Source organism: Dasypus novemcinctus, chromosome 4 (genome assembly GCF_030445035.2).
Source record: "Dasypus novemcinctus isolate mDasNov1 chromosome 4, mDasNov1.1.hap2, whole genome shotgun sequence".
NCBI classification, from domain to species: Eukaryota; Metazoa; Chordata; class Mammalia; order Cingulata; family Dasypodidae; genus Dasypus; species Dasypus novemcinctus.
The window spans coordinates 66,129,178-66,134,369 of NC_080676.1; positions in this window are offsets into that span (position 1 = coordinate 66,129,178).

Sequence of the window (5,192 nt, forward strand, 5' to 3'; positions counted from 1 at the left end):
TAATCTGTTTTACTATAAATTTTTACTATCAGCTACAAATGAACCCCAGTTCTTCTCAAAATGCTTAATCCATTTCTCTCTTTCATTTATTTTCCACTTCCCATAACCACTTACAAGGTGTTTCTTGGGAGCTGACTTTATTTATCCCTTCTACTGATTTCATCTTTGCTATACTGAATTACTCTTTACATTTTGAGACAAATCTCATACATTTTAGCTCATTTTTGTTCATGAAACTAAGTTCAAGTGAGATTTAAAATTTAATCCTATAACTGAACTGATAATCTTAAACTGAACTGATAATCTTAAAACTGATTCTCCCCTTTCACTGCAGGATAGACTGTGGTTTAAGGAAGAAGCACTCCTGCACATTTCTTGTCCCTCTTCGTTAATTACGGTACATGTCTACCTAACTAGATGAGGCTTAGCCTCTTTTTATTTGTATTTACTGCCTCCCTGAATAGCCCCACTGAATGTTGGTGCTCTTTTTGTGGAAGATATCCAATGCTGATTTTCCTATACATGATGGACATATATTCTGGTTTGACTGTAGTAGTCTATTAATATATCAATTGTCCCAATATTACTTCCAATTTATCATTGTCACTCTACAAGATGTCACAGTTTAGACAATAAATTATGTGACTTCCCCCCCCGCCCCCGCCATGGGATACATTTGAGGGGTTTCCTAGGATCCTGAGGGACTGTTGCTGCAAAGCTCTGGCTTGACTATTTCTAAGAGGCTGCCCCTCTACCCAAACCCCCAGATCATACCACCAGATGTCTACACATTGCCTGAGAGATAGGTAGAGTAAGATTATGATATCTCAAACCCAGAAACTCCTGCAGTGATTGCGCAACTACAGGAATCCCTTGCCTTGAAAAATGTTGGGCATCCAGGTTTCTCTTCTGCCTTCTCTTACATAGCCCTGCCATACAGAGTCATGCAGATAATGTCTAGCTAAGGGATACAATTCATGCAATCACCTTCAGTCTTCACAAATGACTCTCTTGGATTCCTCTATTTAGCTATAAGAGGAAGATTTTCTCACCCTTCTTCCCCAGATAGGAATAAGGATTTCTTCTTATTGTATACTTCAGAAAGATGATGATTACCACCATATACTTTCCCTAGCTCTCATGTTATATGTATAATACATTTACGATCTTAAAAGAAATGTTAAACAGCATGCTTTAAAAAGAAACTAGGATTTTGAAACAAAAGCAGGTGGAAATGAAGCAAGACCTACTGAAAACTTTCACTATCACCCATTCAATATCTTTGTCTGTGGAGGACCCATTTGGCTCTTAATCTTAAGAATGTCAGAGCATTTTAAGAGAAATCTATAAAATTTGGCTCCATTTCTAATTACTGTAATAATACCAATGGAAGTAGGCACAAAAGGTGATGACTGAGTTGATTTATTTTAAAGATAATGATAAAGATACTGTCTTTACTCTTTTGGATTCTATATTTGTTACCTTCTTTTTATTATGGTAGAGCATTTATAGAGGTTGTTGGATGACTCATTGTATAGAAAATTCTGCTGCATTCCAAGAAAAGTTTCATTATTTTATAAAAGCCTACCCTGAATCCAATTGGATCAATTATCATTCAGTGAGTGGGCCCTGAACTTTGCCCTGTTGAGCTTTCCTTCTCCTTCTTACTTTCCTTCCTAATTTTACCTGTCTCAATTCTAACTTTGTGTCCTATGATTGTGCCTAACATCCTACTTTCTGTGAAAAAATGAATCATGTTCCCCACAAAAGGCATGTTCAGGTCCCCAAACCCTGTATTGTGGGTATGAACACATTTATAAAAAGGACCTTTGAAGATGTTATTAATTAGACCAAGTTGAATGAGGGTAAGTCTTAAGCCAATGTGAGTGAAGTCATTATAAGCAAAAGAAATTGAACATGGAAGAAAATTTCACAGGAAGCAGCCAGAAATTGGAAGTCAATGGAACCTGAAAGAGAAAGGAGTAGACGTTGCCATGTGACAAGTAATCCCAAAGATTGCCAACCAGCCGGAAGACACTGACCTGGGAGGAAGGAAGCCTACTAACCTCTGAAACTGTGAGTCGGTAAATTCCTGTTAAACCAACCCATTAATATGTTATTTAAGTAGCTAAGAAACGAAGACACCTTTCCTAGATTCTTCCTTTTTTCTCACTCACCAAATTTTAAACTCTCTAAGAAATGGGTTATAGGTCCTATAGCATAAAATTACACTTTGACTATAATAGGAAAACAATGGACATTTATTGAATTGAATCATCAGATTTATATAGTTGATTTTAAATGTATTTGTTGAAGTATGCAGCTTTTAACAGTAGACTAAAATTGAAATAGATTTTTACATTATGTGTGTAAATTTATGGTTGATGATGGAATCTTAATTTACATATGGTACTTAAAGATTATAATATTATAAGATAATCTCAGAAACCCATGACGTAAATAGGGAAAACATTACCTCCATTTGACAGGGAACTAAAATGCAGCTAAAAGGGTAAATTACTTCCTGAGGTCAGACAGCTGTGAGTGGAAGTACTCACTCTTTTGATTCCAAAGTCTTTTCTCATTGTATACTTGCTCAACCACAGGAATCCCTTGCCTTGAAAAATGCTGGGCATCATAGTCCATTGTATCACTGTACCATAGCTAAGGGAAAATCTGCATTTTGTCTTTATTCAGATTATTCTGATCTACTGACATGAATAAATCATAGTAATGATTATAGATAATAAACTATCTTCTGGAAGCTCATGGCCAAGGTTTTTAGAATGATATTATTTATGTTTATCAGAGTACTCTTTTGGGTTCCATGTGCTTTTTACTTCCATCACTGCTGAAAGGAAGCTTCACAAAAACCTAATGCGTCCTTTATCATTTCAACAGAAAGCAGCATATTAATGAATCCTATTACAGAAAATTGGAATAGGGAAAATAGGATGAGCTAGATGGACTACTCATGGTGCTTTAAAGCATGGAAGAAAAGGCCAAGTCGCTGGCAATGTGGTGATGTAATTCGCAAGGAAGGCTGAGATTCCTGGGGTGCTTGCTCTGCTGTCCTGACCTGTAGGACCATGGGCTGCACTGTGCAGATGGCACTAGCAGGTTCCACCCAGAAGTACTCCTTGGTGAGCCAGAAATGGGAGAAAAGTGACTCTGTGGCTCCTGAGGTAGAAAATTTGAGGAGATCAAAATGAAAGGAGGGTGTGTTTTGGCCCTTTGCCTGATTGTAAGGAGGGGTTCTGACTTTCTGCACACTCATTAAAGAGATTTTCCTGATATCAGCTTCCCAGAAATTGTAGGGCCCTGAGGGAACATTACCTTTAGAAAACTTCTGGTTAAGGATCTGAAATCTCTGGACCCTATCCCAGAGGAACCAGCCATTTGGTATTATGGACTCTCTTCTAATTAGAAATTACCTTGAAACACTATTTCTATGCCTTATTATTTCAGATTATAAAACTGGCAGAAGGATGAGATGTTGTGTCCCTGAAAATGTATCATTAACCCCTGATTTCCAAAGTGAGAGAATAGAATGTTCCCAGTGTGCTAAAATGAATGGTCTCAGCATTGTAAATAACTTTCTTCATCTATTTTGTTTTCCCTTAGATTTATACCCAAAAGGATTGTCATTAAAGTGAATAATGTCATTATTTGAACAGGTATAAAATCTATTTCTTGTACAAATGGAAGAAGAAGAGAAACTTTCATTAGCATTTTTAATAAACTGCTACTTGAGACGTTCATCTTAGCCGCAACAATTAGGAGAAGGAGATTTACTTCCCTGTTAACTTATCTGGATTTTTTCATATAAGAAGCATATTATTATTTTGACCATGAATTGTTCTACTTTTCCATCTTACTCTCCCAAATTTCTGCTACAGTTTTCCATTTATACACCATAATTTTCTGAAATGATAGAGGATGAAGTAGGTTCCTTATGAGCAATCTTTGTTAACAATGATGGAAAGAAGAAAGGGTTGAGGTCCAGAATAGACCTACTATGAATGTAAGTAAAAACTTAAGAGTCCCTTCATACTTCTTGGTCTTTAACTCTGAGGCTCATAATTTATGTAACAGGCAGTGGACTGTGAGTACATCCACTGATCCCAAATATTATCATTGTGTGAAATAGTGGCAATAATTCTGAACTTAAAATCAATGTCAAGTTTGACTTCAGACCTCAACTCCTTTTTATAATGTGACTTGTTTCTCATTTGTAAAATGGGAATCAAGAGTCCTCTTTCACTCTGATAAGACCTTTCCAAATCCAATGTACCTCCATACGCAAAGGTAATTTAGAGTGAATGAAGTTTAGGTATTGTTTTCTCCAGGAGAAAAAAATATTTATATATCATTGTAAGGAAACAAAATAAAATTATATCAAGGTTACTCATGACTAGTAACAGGAAAATTTGAATTAACATATAGATTACTGGCCTGATATGCAAGTCCCAAACTATTTTCTCGTGATTTTAATCTCCTCCTTAGGCATATATGCATGATCTATATTGTGGTCTCAGGGAAAACCTGCTCATAATTTTCTTATGCAGACATCCTGTTCTTTTTATAATTCTCATGGTGCCACTGAGACCAGCCTGGAACATGTATCCAAGGTTTTATTATTATTATATTTTTTTTTTAGGGATTACAAATAGGAAGAAGAAGGTGAATATCACAAAACTATTTTATGAGACACAGCTTGTTCTTCATGTTCACAGAGCTTGTTCCATTCCCACCCTGTCATGCTTTTATGTGGTGAGCACTACTGAAATGCATTCAAAAACCTATTCCTAATCATCAGCCTTTTTTGAAATCTCAGCCCATATTCCTGACAAAATTGCTTGAGCACCTAGACCCAGCCACACCTGAAGCCATTTATACATAGATTTTTCAAATATGGGAGCAATAATTCCCTGACTTTCATTAAGTGTGCCTAGCTTATGTTTCTATTATTAATAACCAATGAGATTTAACACAAAATTCATCTTTAAATGCTTTGCAGAGACTGATGCAGGCTATATCTGTTGAATAAGTGCCTCAAATATTATTCATATTACTATTTTATACATTTGTAAATTGAGATAAATATTTTCTATGACATAAGATTTATGAAAAAAATGGTAAAGAAAGCTTATTCTTGATCTGAAAAAGGTTTTGAAAAGAAGGGCAAAATG